Source organism: Monodelphis domestica, chromosome 1, assembly GCF_027887165.1.
Source record: "Monodelphis domestica isolate mMonDom1 chromosome 1, mMonDom1.pri, whole genome shotgun sequence".
Taxonomy (NCBI): domain Eukaryota; kingdom Metazoa; phylum Chordata; class Mammalia; order Didelphimorphia; family Didelphidae; genus Monodelphis; species Monodelphis domestica.
In genome coordinates, this window is record NC_077227.1 from 92,529,055 (window position 1) to 92,547,660 (window position 18,606).

Genomic DNA, 18,606 nt, shown 5'->3' on the forward strand with positions numbered 1-18,606 from the left:
GCATTGTATTCATAGGATCATAAATTTAAGGATTGAGGGACTCAATAAGGCTATTGAATCCAATGCCCACATTTTTAAGAGATGTAAAGTATCTCATCTACAGTCGTTCAGGTTAAGAATTAGGAATCAAACCCATATCTTTTGATGACAATTGAGGATTCATTCTATGGCATCATGCGGCTCTTCACAAAGCATCATAATTATAAAGCTACTGAGGCCAATATCACTACACTATGCCATTCCTCTTATTAATCCTCTTCAACCCAACATCTCCTCCACCCTTGAAAATTCTACTCTAAAGCTACCCATCCCATCCCCTCCTCTTGAACCTGCTTTCATCCAAAAGCTTTTCATTCCTGCTCATTCCATCTTTTTTTACTTACCAAAACTTGGGTCCTTCCTAATGGGAAGAATTTCCTTGGCTGCCCTTTATAACACTGCCTGCCCCTTTTTCTCACATTCCACCAACTCATTGGTCAATGTTGAGAAGGTAGAATGTTCCTTGCTCCCCATTGCTACCAGGAACTCTCTGTCTCTATCATCTGGCAACCTCTTCTCCTTCAAGATTCATTTAATACACATTTGCCCCTTCATCAAGATTCTGGTAAATGTTATTAAGAGTCTTCCAGGTCTCTCTTTTTCTTTCTTTGACAAGTTCAATGCCTGATTCAGTCTTTCCTCCCTACTCCTGCCCTTCTACTAGGGGGCTTTAAACATACATATAAATGAAGATAAATCTTCAAAGACTCTAAATTCTCTGTTCATCAACTTTCTCATTTCCTGTGACCTGTTTCTCCACCCTACCATAGATACTGTGATAAATGTGATTTTTGAAATATATATTGTTTGGTGTTATAGTTTTAAATGCCAGAATTCTAATATGGAGTCATAGGCTAAGTGGTCTTGATGATGATAAAGATATAAGCAATAACAGAGAGCCTATACTTTTCCATTATCCTGAGTCATTTTGACCCTATGTCAAACATGTAAATGACTGAGATTCCTAATGGATGACTCCCAGTTCACCATTGCAACTGTGTGCTGACAACCATTTCTGGGATTCCCAATTATGGATTCAGATCCTCCCTAATTTCTGATCCCAATAGGAAACTGCCCCATCCAAATATGGAATAAAAAAGTAACCCAGGGGATTTCTCCACCATATCTGAGTCTGATTAGAAATGTGTCTACCCAGATCTAGCAGATTACCTATACTTAATAAAGCCAATCTGCAAATTTCTCCGCTTATCCTCTACTCTGAGCACATATACTCCCTCCAAGATCTTTGCCACTTCAAACATTGCCTTCATAACCTGCCACAGAGTGGCCAAATCTCTGTGATATCATATATAGATATAGATATAGAAGAAAGCTCATGGTTGTACTAGCTCCCAAGTAACAACTTTCTGTAAATCCTCCACCCCAAGTCCTTGTTCTTACCTGAGCCAAGAGTCTAAATGGAGCACTACCCTGAGATGGTCCTACCACTGAACTTGCCATCACACACAAGACTTCTACTTCCCTCTTCATGAACTCTGAAATTCCCTTCTCTGATCACAGTCTGTTGCTATTACAACTCTTTCTGCTTTGCAACCTTAAACTTTGCTTTTTGTACTCCTGGGACCTTTGATCTCTCAGTTGTATTCCTGGTCATCACTCCTTCACCTGCTGCCCTGGCCTCCTTTCCCCTATCTTAACTTCTTGGGGAACCAGTTCAACTCTACATTGTACTCTTCTCTCAAGTGCTTTGTCCCTTTCTGGATGGCCAACTAGCCCTGCCAAGCCTCAGCCTTGGATCACTCACACCATCCTCTGTTTTTTCTCCTACATGTCTACTGTTAATAAAGTTGGAGAAAAACACAAAATCATTATGACTGAGTCCACTATGAATGTATGTAACATACCATCAACTGGACCTTTTTGTAAATTCTTTTACACCTAACTGATTAACTATCTCATTTACCACAGCTGCTTTCCCAAACCTTTACACCCTTCCTCACATCTCCCATGGCTCCCTTTGCCTCTCTCTCAGCTGAGACCTGTCTCAGAGTACACTGAAAAAAATGAGGTTCTTTGCTGACAACTCCGTTTTCTTTCCTATTCCTTATCCCACATCACTCAGATATATTTGACTTTCTTTTCCTTCACTCTTTTCTAACATGAAAAGGGTGGCATTTCTCCTTGCCAAGGCAAACCCCTCAACATGCACTCCTGATTTAATCTCATCCCCTCTTCTCCAGCGGATTGTGCCCTCTAACAGCCCCACTTTCTTATCTTCAATCTTATTGGGTCCAGCAGATGCTTTCTTTACTTCCTACAAATATGCATGTCTTCTCCATCCCCCCCAAAAAATCATTTGATCCATTCATCCCCCAAGACATCATTTCACATCTATTCTCCCTTTCATGGCTAAACTCCTTAAGAATGCTTTCTTCATGAGTCCAGACCCAATGCTCTGCTTGGAAGATAGATGAGCTAAAAGAACTCCTGAATAGAGAATTGGACCTGGAATCAGGAACATCTAATTTCAAATCCAGCCTCAGATACTAGCTAAGTGATTCTGGTCAAGTTACTTAACTTCTGTCTGCCTCAGTTTCTTCATCCCCCAAATAAGGATAATATAATAGCATCTATCGCCCAGGACTGCTGTGAGGATTAAATGAGATAATATTTATAAAGTGCTTTGCAAAATTTAAGGTGATATTGAAATGGTAGCTATTATTATATCAATCAAATCAACAAGTACTTTTAAACTTGCACTATATGCCAGATAAAATACTAGGTGAAGAGAAAAAAAAAAGATTTGAAGTAATCTCAATCCTTGACAGAACTTATGTTCTATTACAGAGAGAATAAGAATTCATATTTGTATGTGTATGCATAAACACACATATAATACATGCATATGTACATGCATATATACACATATACAGAGATAAATAGAAGATAAATATGAATCTTAGATATAGCTATAGATCTCCATATTATGGATATAATAGAGATCTATATTATAGGTCTATATATAATTTCATAATACAGGTCCAATTTTAGGGGGCATAAATAAGTAAAGGCTTCATAGAGGTAGTATTTGAGCTGACCTTTAAAGGAAGATATTGGAGGCAGCTAAGTGGCTCAGGGGATTGAGAGATGGGAGGTCTGAGGTTCAAATCTGACCTGAGACATTTCCTAGCTATGTGACTCTGGGCAAGTCCCTTAATACCATTTGCCTAGCCTTTTCCATTCTTCTGCCTTAGAATCAATAATTGATCAATAATCATGATTCTTAGAAAGAAGATAAAGGTTTGGGTTTTTTATTCTTTTATTTTTTTAAAGTTGTTTATTATTATTATTTTTTTGCATTTACAGGCTTTTAATTACAATCATTCTTCAGCACAGGTAGGGTCTCTTTTTTTTCCTTTTAACAACAGCTCTTAAAAACAAATTAGGTATAAAAATAAACATGGCTGACATTTATTTAAGGTATTTGTATTATATTATAAAAGTATCCATTTTCTGTTAAGATTTCAATGGTCCAACTTTTCAAACTGGATTGCCTGAAACTGGTCTAGTAAAGTAACAATCATTAATTCACTCATTCATATGTATATGAAAAAAGAAATATGTGAACTCAAGATATTCAAAATATTCTTTAATGTCATTAGGCCCCCTTTATTTATAGGTAATAAGATACATCTTAAGTTTTAAATTAAATTTCTGTAATTATTATCTAATATTGACAGAATCTACTCTGCTTCGTTGGATTGAACAAGGCAATATAGAAGAGTTACATTTTTGTGTACCCTAAATAAAGGCAATAAGTGAGACCTCATATTTAATAACTGAAATCCATAGATGCAAATAATTATAGTTTGAATCGAAGGAGGAGATCAGATAAGATATGGGGAAAAAAGCAACAGCAGAATTCAATTAAAATGGCACCTTAAGAAAAAAATTAAAATTCCTTGGAATTTTTGTTTTTTAAGGGAAAGAAGTCAGTAGTTTTTTTTTTTTAAAGAAAGGCTTTCTGCTCATGTTACTGGGCAACAAAACAGTGACAAGTCATAGGATGCTATTGACTTATTAAATGGTTTTAAGGATGAGAAATAAAATTATGCAGCATTTGTACTATTTGAAACCAGCTCTCTCTCTCTCTCTCTCTCTCTCTCTCTCTCTCTCTCTCTCTCTCTCTCTCTCTGTCTGTCTGTCTCTGTCTCTGTCTCTGTCTGTCTGTCTGTCTGTTTGTCTCTCTCGGTTTTCTAAAGTAATGTTTATTTTCTTTCACTAGTTTTCAAATATTTTCTGAAAGATCCACTTTGTACCAAAACACTTAACAGTGTTTACATAAAGTTACCAGTAAGTAAAATACTTTTTGGTGGAAAGCAAGCAATTTGGTGTACTTGGCTAATTAACATGAAATAATCAAATTACAACAAATCAAAAAAGCACTCTTACCATAAAGCAGTTTCCTTTTACATCTTAATACAACATAGTAAGGACAAACAAAATAAATATACAGAAGCTTGCCTCAGATTCTCCATTCCTTTGAAGGCCAAGAACTAAAAATGATTGCCATCACAATTTATACACATGCACCAAACAGAATCTTGAGTCTTCTTAATAACAGAAGGCTTCATATTTACACCTGAAACTAAATTTACAATAGATTATTTTTGTTTGACAAACTTCAAACATTTCTTCACATAGAGATTTTGAGTTCTTTATCAAATTCCTGACCTCAGTATGAATAAATTCAACTAATTAAACTCATGCAGATTTTCTTCAATGACCAAGTGTTTTAGTTAGAAGCAACTAAAAAAAATTTTTTTTTTGCTTTTTGTTTGGTCTTTCAAAGAAACTGTGTTAGGTTCTGTTGTTTTCCTTTTCCTAGAGGATTCCTTCAGTTCTGGCCACATTTTTTCCTTTAACGTAAGACTGTTCTAGTCCTTGGAATGGAGTGGCTAAGAGTGGCTATCTGTAAAAGGGTTCTGATGGTTACTAGGTTCTTAAACCATCTAGACACAATAGCAGGATGGGAAGAAAGCAGTCACAAACAATCCACCAGATGACAATACTACATAGTGCAGAGGTCAGCACAGCTAGGATACATGTTAGAGGGATAGAAGTTGCTGGTTTTGTCCATCTTCTACTTTTCAGGGCAAGTAGCTTATCACCTTGAGCCATTCTGTTTATTTCATCATCATTATCATCATCATCACTGCATGATTCAGAATCTTTAGTTTCTTCAGACTGGATTTCACATATTGAAATGTTATCAACCCCTGTTAGGATTTTTGTGATTGCAGCTGCACGTCTTCCATTTTCCTGGTCCCTTAACTTCTTGCAATAATAGTCTCCTTCTGTCCAAAGGCTTGCCTACTTTGACACCAAAAAATGTTGCTGAGGTCCAATCACAGAGCCAGGTCTACAGATTCTGATCCAGGCAATGGTTTTAGGAACTGTCATCCTATAACGCTTTATGATATATCAGGCTATAAGGGTGCCTGCTCTTCCAAGACCAGCTTTTCAATGAACTGCTACACCACCTTCAATATTTTCACAGATACTCAGAAATTCTTTGACTATGGCTTCACTAGGTATGCTGCCATCAGCAAAAAAAAAGTTCCTGATGGTCAAAATCAGCATCTGTAAATCTCCTAGCATCATATGCCTTTTTGTTGAGTCTAATAATGGTTGTAACATTGTGCCTTTTAAAGCATCCCTGAAAGGAACATAGGATATGTTTCCAACCAACAGCATCTTGTAGGTATCTTCAGTTTTCTCCAAATATATTATTATGAAACACCCCATAAGGAAAGCTGCATTTGCTTGTTTTCTTTGATCAGCACCCATAAAATGAATTATTTTCTTCCTCATCAATGTAAGGGACTTCAATTTCTTATTTATCTTACAACAATATTTGTAAACCATTGCCAGATTGAGTGGTCCAAAATCTGCGAAGAAGTTCTCATATTCAAATTCATCATCTATGGAGAAATAGTGTATGTTTGCAGCACTCTTTGGTTTCTGGTAAAGAATGGCAAAACACAGGTGATCTGAGCCTTTTTTGGGTTCACTTCACTTTACAGTAGGACTTCCTTGTGGTAGTTGTAACATCATGGAAGAATACATCCTGGGGCACCACAAAGGGAGCTGGAGCCAGCAGAATATTGTGAAAACCAGTGATGTCCAAATAAACATCCCCCGACTCTAGTTCCAGCTCCACCAGGTCCTGTGAAGTCGAGTTCCTGCACTTACTGGCTCCCAATAAGTTCAATGAGCTCTTGGTGTTGGACACCATGAACCAGCTCGATGATCGCCTCTCCTTCTTCAGCTTCAGGGAGCCAAGAGCATTGAGTCCAGGGACCCACCACCATTGCCCTTAGCTCCTGCCCGTGAGGCCATAGCCATCACCAGCCCAGCACTGAAGCATTCCCAAGGAGGAGAAAAAGCAGTGGGAGAAAAAAAAAAGATGGGGAATGGGAAGCGATGATGCTAGGTGGTGGTGGTGGCATAGATAATGGCTTCGGTAATGGTGGGGGCTTCTGGCAGTGGTGGTGGAGCACGAGGGGGTGGGGGGAAGAAGCCTCTGCAGCTAGGAGAGGAGGAGGAGGAGCTTGGCTTTTTTTTTAAGGTAATCAATTCTTTACAGAGTTCAATTGAAAACAAAATAAATACTGAATAAGATTCATATGAAAGATATTTGAGATTAAAGAAGTCATTTTAATGGTGGTATGTAGTCTTAACTAAAATGAAATCAGAGTAAGCCCTTGGAAGAAAGATATTAGGTATTATGCATTCTTGTATTCTTCACATTGTTTAGTGTGCAGTATCTTTTATCCATTCATTCATGCAATAAAAAATTAGCTCTCAATATTCTAAAAGACCAGTTTCCAAGAACTCTGCTAGCCACTAGGTGTTCTGAAATAACCTCTACCCTCAAAGAGCTCCTTTTCTTCTGGGAGGTGGAACAGAAACAACATGCACCCTGATAGGGGCACTAACAACTAGGGAATTAGGAACCACTCATGTAGGAGGGGACATGAGTTGAGCCTTGATGGAAGCTTGAGAATTCCAAGTAATGGATCTAGAGTTGCCATATACACAATGACACCTAGTGGCCACTTTCTCCAAAAAGCATTTCCTGGCATCTCCAGCTGGAAGTCATCTTTTCCCTCCTTGTGATTTTCAGCACATTTTTCATATTTCTTTTATGGCATTTCCCATATATTACCTTGTATTGTCATTATTTACACACATAGTCTATCTCCTTTAGGAGCTCCTTGAGAAAAGATATGGTGTCTTATGCAATGCATCTAGAGTGAATAGGCTTATAGATGCTCTACTCCATCCTTTTTATTTTATAAATAGAAAATTAAAGTCAAGAGAGATTGAGTAATTTGCTCAAAGCCACCTATGTAAGTGAGGAATAGAGCTGCAACTTTATCACTGGCATTCTGATCCCAAAGTCAGGGCTTTCTTCATTTCTCTTAAACTCCTACTACAAAGTAGGTACATGATAGACATTTCATAAATTTTTATTGAATGATCACTCTAGAGATAATCTCAAGATACAATGAATGAGTCACAAGTATTGGCTGTGCAGGGAAATATGAAATCTGATAACTAATACTGAGCATCTTCTAATGCATTAACATAATGGGGGGAAGGGGGACAAAGGAATCTGTTTCACAATGACTTTATAATCTCAATATCAAGATTCACCCATCCACTTATTCATCAGTTGATCTAATATTTCCTTTATTCAGTGAGAGAGAATGAAAGTTTGAAAATAAAACTCATAAAGCATTAAGGATATGGTAAGTGCCAAACAGATGGAAAAGAACTTGAACTTGTCAAGGCGCCATAGACGTATAACATAACCAGTGTAATGGACTTCTGAATGGATTCTGACAAATTGAAATTTGAGGAGAACTTTAAAGGATATATAAAATTCTAATATAAAACTGGTAGTGTTCAAAAGTTTTAGCTAGGGCCAATCTAATAAAGAAGACTCCAAAATCCAGGATCAAAATAAGAATGAAAGAAAAATGAAAAGGAGTTGAAATCTCATGATATGATTGACAGTGGTAGAACCAACCTCTGCACAGAACTTCTGAAGGCTCCTGGATGGAAGATGGAATGGTTCACCAAGAGCAGGGGATAGGAATCCTTCACTAAAGTAATATGTCAATGATAATTCTGGCCTTCGTGATAATTATTCTGGCCTTCGTGACAATATCATAGCAACAGGAGCAGAAGAGGGGAGAATCTGACTAATTATTGATGAAGGATAGGCTTTAGAAAATGAAGTGGGAGGAGGAATATTGGCTAAGATAAGAGATGGAAAGTTAGAGGAAAAGACAAGGTATAGACTAAACAAAACAAACAGAAATTGGCTGTAAAAGGGAGAAGATAAAATTCTTGAATCATTTTAGCAAGCCAAATAATGTACTCCTTAAGTAGGAGAGGACTATTTTCTGATGCTAGATAGAAAACTTAAAATCTATCACAAAGATATCAGATTTTCAAGCAAGGTAACTCTATGGTTCTATAGAAAGAATAAGTCCTGATACAATAGGAAATACACAGAAACCTCTTAATCAGCCCAGGTTATAGAGTACAAATCATTAGATGGAGCTTTGGTGATCATCTAGTATAATTCTATCAATTTATAGATGAGAAAATGAATTTAGAATGGAGAAATGATTCATCTATAAGAGGGATAATTAATTGGCAATTCTCATGGAATCTGTTTCTTATTATTGTTTTTTTTAATCAATCAATTAATTAATTAATTTAGAATATTTTTCCATGACTACATGATTTGTATTCTTTCATTTCCCTCCTCCCTCCCCCTTCCAGTAGCCAACGAGCAATTTATCTGAGTGTTACATGTATCATTGATCAAGACCTATTTCCATGTCATGAATATTTCCATTAGAGTGATTATTTAGAGTCTATATTCCCAATCATATCCCCATTGAACTATGTAATCAAGGAATTGTTTATCTTCTGTGTTTCTACTCCCACATTTCTTTCCCTGGATGTGGATAGCGTTCTTTCTCATAGGTGCCTCAAAACTGTCCTGGATCATTGCATTGCTGCTAGTAGAGAAGTCCATTATGTTCGATTATGCCACAGTGTATCAGTCTGTGTACAATGTTCTGCTCCTTTCACTCTTCATCACTTCCTGAAGGTCTTTCCAGCTCACATGGAATTCCTCCAGTTCATTATTCCTTTGAGCACAATAGTATCCCATCACCAACAGATACCACAATTTGTTCAGTCATTCCCTAATCCAAGGACAACCCCTCATTTTCCAATTTTTTACCACCACAAAGATCACAGCTATGGATATTTTTGTACAAGTCTTTTTCCTTATTATCTCTTTGGGGTACAAACCCAGCAGTGCTATGGCTGGATCAAAGGGCAGACAGTCTTTTATCGCCCTTTGGGCAGAGTTCCAAATTGCCTTCCAGAATGGTTGGATCAATTCACAACTCCACCAGCAATGCATTAGTGTCTCAATTTTGCCACATCCTCTCCAACGTTTATTACTTTCCTTTGCTGTCATATTGGTCAATCTCCTAGGTATGAGGTGGTACCTCAGAGTTGTTTTGATTTGCATTTCTCTAAGACATATTTAGAACACTTTTTCATGTGCTTATTGATAGTTATTTCTTTATCTGAAAACTGCCTATTCATGTCCCTTGCCCATTTATCAATTTGGGAATGGCTTCATCTTTTGTACAATTGATTTAGTTCCTTATATATCTGAGAAATTAGACCTCTGTCAGAGGTTTTTGTTATAAAGATTGTCCCCGATTTGTTGGTTCCCTTCTAATTTTGAATACATTGGTTTTGTTTGTACAAAATATTTTTAATTTAATGTAATCAAAAGTATTCAATTTACATTTTATGATATTCTCTATTTCTAGCTTGATCTTAACTTCTTTTCTTTCCCATAGGTCTGACAGGTATACTATTCTATGTTCATCTAATTTCCTTATATTTTCCTTCTTTATATTTAAGTTGTTTACTCATTCTGAATTTATCTTGGTATAGGGTGTGAGATGTTGATCTAGACCTAATCTCTCCCAGACTGTTTTTCAATTTTCCCAGTAGTTTTTGTCAAACAGTGGGTTCTTGTCCCAAAAGCTTTGGGTTTATTGTATACTGTCTTACTGAAGGCATTTACTCCAAGACTATTACATTGATCCTCCCTTCTGTCCCTTGTCAAAACCATATTGTTTTGATGACCACTGCTTTATAGTATAGCTTAAGAATTGGTACTGCTAGGCCCCCCATTCTTCACATTTTTTTCATTACTTCCCTTGATATTCTTGATCTTTTGTTCTTCCAAATAAACTTGGTTATAATTTTTCTAATTTAATAAAAATATTTCTTGGTAGTTTGATAGGTATAGCACTGAAAAAGTAAATTGATTTCAGTAGGATTGTCATTTTTATTATGTTACTTCATCCTACCTATGAGCAATTAATGTTTTTCCAATTATTTAGATATAGTTTTAATTGTGTAGAAACTGTTTTGTAGTTATTTTCATATCATTAATGTTTTTATCTTAACAAATAGTTTCCTAAATATTTTATATTGTTTAGGGTGATTTAAATGGAATTTCTCTTTCTAACTCTTCCTGCTAAGTTGTGTTGGAAATATATAGAAATGCTGATGATTTATGTGGGTTTATTTTGTATCCTGCAACTTTGATAAATTGTTGATTATTTCCATTAGTTTTTTAGTTGATTTTCTAGGATTCTTCAAGTAGATAATCATATCATCTGCAAAGAATGATAGTTTAGTCTCCTCATTACATATTTTAATACCTTCAATTTCTTTTTTTCTCAAATTGCTACTGCTAGTGTTTCTAGTACAATGTTAAATAATAGAGTGATAATGGGCATCCTTACTTCACTTATGATCTTATTGGGAAGGCTTCTAATTTATCTCCATTGAAGCTGATGCTTGCTGATGATTTTAAATATATACTGTTAATTATTTTTAGGAAAGGCCCTTCTACTCCTAACCTTTTTAATGTTATCAATATTAATGAGTGTTGTATTTTGTCAAAGGCTTTTTTCTGTATCTATTTAGATATTCATGTGGTTTTTATTGGTTTGGTTATTTATATGGTCAATTTTGTGGATGGTTTTCATAATATTAAACCATCCTTGCATTCCTGGTATAAATCCTACCTGATCATAGTGAATCCTCATGGTCATTTGCTGGACTTTTTGCTAGTATTCTGATTCAGATTTTTGCATCTATGTTTATTAAATAGATTGGTCTGTAGTTTTCTTTCTGTGTTTTTGGTTGGCCTGGCTTTGGAATCAGTACTGTATTTGTGTCATAAAAGGAATTTCGAAGAACTCCTTCTTTGCTTATTTATGTCAAATAGTGTGTATAATATTGGGATTAGTTGTTATTTAATGTTTGATAGAATTCACTAGTGAATCTATCTGGTCATGGGGAATTTTCTTACTGAGTTTTTTGATGGTTTGTTTGATTTCTATTTCTGACATAGGATTATTTAAGTATTCTATTGCATCTTCTGTTAATAAAGGCAGTTTATATTTTTGTAAATATTCATCCATATTATCTAGATTGCTGTATTTGTTGCCATATAGTGGGGCAAAATAGTTCTTAATAATTACCTTAAGTTATTTTTTGTTAGAGGTGAGGTAACACTTTTCATATTTGATACTGTTAATTTGGTTTTCTTCTTTCCTTTTTTAATTAGATTGACCAGTACTTTGTATATTTTGTTTTTACAAAGTACCAGCTTCTAGTCTTATTTATTAATTCAAAAGTTCTTTTACTTTCAATTTTGTAAATTTCTCCTTTAATTTTTAGGATTTCCAATTTAGTTTTTATCTGGGGATTTTAATTTGTTCTCTTTCTAGTTTTTTTTTTAATTTGCATGCCCAACTCATTAAACTTTACTCTTTGATTTGCTGATATATATATATACACACACACACACACACTCAGGGATATAAATTTTCCCCTGACTACTGCTTTGGCTGTGTCCCTTTGATTTTGACATGATGTCTCCTCATTGTCATTCTCTTCAATGAAATTATTAATTGTTTCTATAATTTTTTTCTTTAACCAATTTTGGAAAATCATTATTTAATTTCCAATTAATTTTTATTTGCCTCTTCATGTACCCTTACTAATTATTATTTTCATTGAATTCTAAAAAGTTTGCATTTATTATTTATGCTTTTTTTCCATTTGTTTGCAATGTTTTTATGCCCTAGTACATGGTCAATCTTTGTGAATGCGCCATGTGCTACTGAAAAGAAGGTGTATTCCTTTTTGTCCCTATTTATTTTTCTCTATATATCTATTAACTCAATTTTTCTAAGATTTCATTCACATATCTTACCTCTTTCCTATTTAATTTTTGGTTTGATTTAACTAGATCTGATAGAGGAAAGTTGATGTCTCCTACTAGTATAGTTTTACTATCTATTTCCTCCTTAAGCTCTAATAGTTTCTCCTTTAAAAATCTGGATGTTATACCATTTGGTGCATACATGTTGTATACTATTATTTCCTCATTATCTATACTCCCTTTTATCAGGATGTAATTACCTTCTCTATCTCTGTTAATCAGATCTATTTTTACTTTGGCTTTGTCAGATATCCTGATTGTAATGCCTGCCTTTTTTTCTCAATTGATGCCCAATAAATTTTGCTCCAGCCTCTTGCCTTTACCCTTTGTTGTCTACCTGCTTCATTTGTGTTTCTTGTAGACAACATATGGTAGGATTTTAGTTTCACATTCAGAGTTTTGATTACCACTGGTGTATTCCCCATAATTTTGATTTCCTCTTTTAATCCTGCCCTTTCTTCTTTCACTATTTCCTTCTACACCAATGTTTTGCTTTTAATCAATCCCCCTAATCTCCACTCTTATTTTACTTCTCTTCCCAGCCCTTCCTTCTCATTCCCACTCTTATTTTTTTTAAGGTCTATTGAATTCCCTCCCTGTCTCTTTCCCTCCACTTTGGTAGTCCCCACCCTGCTCTTCCCCTTGTTTTTTTTTCTCCCTCTCAACTTCCCTGTGGGATAAAATAGAATTCTATACCCCAACAGGTCCAGATGCTCTTCTCTCTCAGAACTTATTTCACTGAGAGTAAGGTTTAATTATTACATATTAGAACTCTCTTCCTCTCCTTATAATAGTATTCTTCCCTTCCCCCTTCCATGTGCCTCTCTATGTGGTATAATTTATCCTATTTTTCTTCTTCCTTTAAGTTTCTCTTGGTGTCATCATCTATTCCCCTCCCCCCATTTTTTACATATCATCTTAAACCACTTAGTACTCCAATCTCTATCTATGAATAATTATTCTATCTACTATGATTGTGAAAACAATTTTTGAGAGTTATAAATATCATTTTTCCTCATAGGAATATAAATAATTTCACTTTACTGAAGTCCTTAAAATTCTTTTTTCATCTTTCTTCTTTACCTTTTCATGTTACTCTTGAATTTTGTATTTGGGGATCAAATTTTCCAATTAGGTCTTGTCTTTTCTTTAGGAATACTTGGAAATATTCTATTTTGTTAAATACACATACTTTCCCATGGAAGTATATAGTCAGTTTTGATGGAGAGGTGATCTTTGGTTGTAAACCCAATTCTCTTGCCTTTCTGAATATCATATTCCAAGCCTTGCAATCATTTATTGTGGAGGTTGCCAGATCGTGTGTAATCCTGACTGGGGCTCCTTGATATCTGAAATGTCTCTTTCCAGCTTCCTGCAATATTTTCTCCTTGGTTTGGAAGCTCTTGCATTTGGCAATTAAATTCCTGGCAATTGTCTTTTGAGGATTTAATGTCGGGAGGATTTTTTCAATGTCTTTTTCTTTTTTGCCCTCTTTTTCAAAAATATCAGGACAGATTTCTTGGATAAATTCTTGTAATATAATGTTAAAGCTTTTATTTTTTTTCTAGGTTTTCAGGTAGACCAATGATTCTCAAATTGTCTCTCCTGGACCTGTTCCCCAGGTCAGTTATCTTTTTTTTTAATAGGCAATGGGGGTTAAGTGACTTTCCCAGGGTCACACAGCCAGGAAGTGTCTGAGGCCAGATTTAAACCTAGGACCACCCATCTCTAGGCCTGGCTCTCAATCCACTAAGCTACCAAGCTGCCCCCTCAGTTATCTTTTCAATGAGATATTTCATGTTTCCTTCTATTTTTTCATTCCTTTGATTTTGCATTATTTATTCTTGTTTTCTTGTGTGATCATTAGCTTCTACTTTTTCCTTTTTGTTTTGGTGCATCCTGCTTTTCATGGCTTCCAGCAGGTCAATTCTGGTCTCCAATTTGCTCATTACATCCTGTGATTTCTGTGTTTATTTTTCCAAATGGGAAATTCTGTCTTTTAAACTGTTATTTTCTTTTTTAATTACTTGCATTTCTATTTCCCACTTTTATGCCCATTTTCTTCTATCTTTCTTATTTGGTTCTTAAACTCCATTTTGAGTTCCTTGAGAACTTGTGACCAATTTCTATTTTTTTAAAAGTTTGAATGTGTGTGCTTGTTTGTCACTTTCTGCTATCACCTCTGTAGTCTGCTCCTTTTCACTAAAGACGTTTTTCAGTGTCAAGGGCTTTTGATTCCTTTTGGTACTTGTGGATTGCCATTCCTTTGAATCCACAGTCATAGCGGGGCTCATTTTTTTCTCTGAATTATCTACGCTTCTCAGCCAGAAGTCTGAGTGAGGCTGGCAGGGAGTTCTTGGTATAGCGGGTTTCAAAGAGTCTTGCCCTGAGGCTATTTTTCCAGTCTCCATTGCATCTGCCAGGGCCAGCCTATGTCTGCTTGGTCAGCGTGGGTCTGCCCTGAATCCATGTCCACTCTCAGTTCTCTGAGTTCCATGCTTTGCGCTCCTCAGCCTTGGGTCCCAAGTCTAGCTTCCAAGGCTCTGAGCTGCCCTCAGAGGTAAGATTATGATGCTCTCAGCCACCCCTGAGAATGTAGAGATTGCCCCAGCCCTCTCTCTGACTCTGTTGTGGTAGTTGGTATGGGAGAGAGGTGATCAGCTAGCTCTTTGGTAGGTGTACTTTTACCCTCTTATAGCATCAAAATGCCCAAATCCTGCCTACCCTCAAGGCTGTGCCTCTTGGAATAGCCCCTTCTTCATCTGATTTTGATTTTTGTCCTTTTGAGACACTTTGTTGTGAGTGGTAGCAGGAAGAGTAGTGAAATTCCTTCTACTCTATGGACATCTTAGCCCAGAAGTCCCCTCTTATTATTGTTCTGATGCCCAGCAATCCATCTTCTCTCTCTGTAGCTTTGTACTGGCTATCTCCTGTGCCTATAATATTTTTACTTCTTACTTCGGTCTTTTATCCAGTTTTAAAACTCAACTCCATCCTTCACTTTATTTTCAAAATCTTTTCTCATCCCCCAATACTGATGTTCCCCCCTTATTGCCTTGTTTATATTTCATATATTTCAATATTAGCATATGTTATATCTCAGAATTGAACTTAAGCCCCTCTGAGCAAGCATAATCAATAAATTAATTTTTTCATGTTTGGAATTTTGTTTCTATGGCTTTTATTTGTGATACATTGTTTCATTTTCATCTTTGTACTTCCAATGATCAGCACAGTTCCTGGATGGAGCATGAGTTTAATAACTGTGTGATAACCGATTAACTGACTGATTCAAAACTAGTATCTGGGTTACTTAACTTCTGTTCCAGGGCCATTTTCACAATATTATGTTGTTTTTATGTATAACGTTAGGTATCAAAGAATACACATGTAGCTATAAAAATATATACCCATTCACTACAAGCTGCATTTCTAAGAGAAATATGCCACAGGGATTAAATCAGTCTGGTTGTCTTAGGCAAAAAATGTGGGATCTCTTAGAATATAACCAAATATTATCATATCAAAGTAAAAATTAATTTTCAAGTAGGCAAGGATATTTCCTTTTTTAAACATTGAGAACCAAATTCTCCCAGAGACAGGCAGATACTAGATAGAAAAATGTCAGAAGCTATATTCCCAGGATAAAAAAAAGTCAGGAAGAAGATTAAGGATAAAATATCACAAAATTCTGCAATGCCTACACCTCCCCGAGCTATTTGCAAGGAAACTATTATTTGAGCTACTGTATGCAATTTTCCCAGTGGAGAGTACCAAACAGTCATGAAGGTGTCAATGTGATTTTGCACAGCAGAATTCTAATATGTGGATGGTTTGAATTCTTAGAAACATTTAGCAGGCTTCCTAGTTCGAGTGTCATAATGAAATATGGACATAAAATGATGTTGGAAAACAGAAATCTGCCTGCATGATGGCATTCCTTAGGGAAATAAAGGGGCCACCAACTGAATTTAGTTAAGTGTATTTTTTTTTTAAAGAATGGTCATTTCATTATGTGGAGCAGCTGGATGGTACAGTGAAAAAAGGCATGCTGGGCCTGAAATCAGGAAGACCCAAGTTCAAATTTGGCCTCAGACATTTAGTTGTATGACCTTGGGCAAGTCACTTAACCCTGTCTGGCTCAGTTCTTCATTTGTAAATGAATTGGAGAAAGAAATGGCACAACATATCTTAGCCAAGAAAATCCCAAATGAGGCCACATAAAGAGTCGGAGACAATTGAAACAACTGAACAAACAACAATTTCATTGTTCCCATCAAAAAAGTTCTTTGCAGAACATAAATTGGATGAGATATTTGGGATAAGAATGTGCATGACACAACCAACCAGCAGGCAGTCACAATGACACTAGGTCTGAGGAGCAATTATTCTCTTTTTGGGGAAATGGTCTAAATGTTTGACAATCCCAAGGACTTGCCTTCCTATGTTGGTTGAGATCTCCAAATGGAGGAAAGAAAATGTATATTAGATTCATTCAATCAATCCATAAACATCCATTAAGTACCAATTACATGTCAGAAACTGGGATAGTCAGTGGGAAATAGTCTAGATTCTAAAGGAACATAGATTCTATTAGGGAAGACATTTGTAAAAAAGATTAGAAAGGAATAAATGTTTGAATTGAAGGGGAGCTTCGAGATAACCCAAGTGTATGAGACTGTCATTTTGCTGGGGAAAAAAATGTAAGCTCAATGAGATACGGTGTCTTGCTCTAGGTCACAGCTAGTGGCTGATTTGGAACTTGAAGGATTCCTGGGTCTATAGTTCCCTTTGACCCATTAAACTACCATTTATTTCAAGAAGGTGGTTTTAAGTTGAGGATACCCTCTATTCCTGAGAATGGGCTGTTTTCATGTCTGGTATTGAAAAGACTAAATAAATGACAACATGTGTCATTTACAAAAAACATTTATGTGCCTTAATTACCCTTACTTTCCATCTTTTGCCATCAATTCCAAGGCAGGAGAGTAATTATACACAAACACACACACACACACACACACACACACACACACACACGCCATTATTTTCTCTTGGAATAAATACTGTGTATTGGTTCCAAGACTGAAAAGTGGTAAGGGCTAGGCAATTGGGGCAATTGTTGGGGTTAAGTGACTTGCCCAGGATCTCACAGCTAGAAAGTGTCTGAGGCTAGATTTGAACCCAAGACCTCTAGTCTTGGCACTCTATCTACTGAACCATCTACCTGCTCCTCTTTATTACACTTTTCATATGTTTTTAAAATAAGATTTATCTTCTACCTTGGAATAAATATTGTGTGTTGGTTCCAAGACATAAGAGTAGTAAGGGCTAGGCAATGGGGGGTTGTGACTTGTCCAAGGTCACACAACTATTCTGAGTAAGCACTGGAACTCAGAAGCTCCCATTTTTATGCCTGACTCTAAATCTACTGAACCACCAAGCTGGTTCCCAATAGACTATTTAAAAATAAAATTAATCACATGTTAATTCTACTGATGGAATCTTTTAAAAAATTAAGACTTATGAGTTCACATTTTGATGTTTCTAGTTTCATTAAAGTACAAGCTCAACATGATTCAGACACATATTGGTCTCCATATTGAGTGATCAATTTTGTCAGAAAATTCACAGGAAATGAGAGGCATGATAGATGAGAATACTGGACTGAGAATCAAGAAGATTCATTTCTGATATTTACTAGCTGCTATCTCCATGCCTTCATGTTGGTTGTTCTCTTTACCTGGAGAACATATACTCTGTTCAATCCTCGAATAACTCCTTGCAAACATTTCTTGGATTATTTAGTTTCCTTTTAAAATTTGGTTCATGTCACGATTTTCATGAAGTCTTGTCTGATTCCCCCCATCTGGACAAAAAATATTCCATAAAATTATCCAATATTTATACATGTATATACACACACTACATTTTATATTTATGGTGACACATACATGCATATGTACATATACCTTTAATCATGGAAGACAAAATGTATATATATATATATATATATAAATATATTCATATGTGTTATATTGCATGATAAAATGATAGCCCAGTGTCTGACACAGAGTTGGCAATAAAAATATATTGATTGACTGAATGATCCTGGGCAAAGTCATTTAGTGGGATTGTGCCTCAGGTGATGCTGTAGTTGTTATTAGCTAAGTCATGGAGAATTTTTA

General features: G+C 35.8%; 1 protein-coding gene and 1 pseudogene across 2 annotated transcripts in view; both read right to left on the minus strand.

Moving 5' to 3' along the window:
- Positions 1 to 18,606, minus strand: part of PLPP4 (phospholipid phosphatase 4) — a 214,206-nt gene that overhangs the window by 50,518 nt on the left and 145,082 nt on the right. The window lies entirely within an intron of this gene.
- On the minus strand, positions 4,916 to 6,374 carry LOC130453760 (dual specificity protein phosphatase CDC14C-like; annotated as a pseudogene).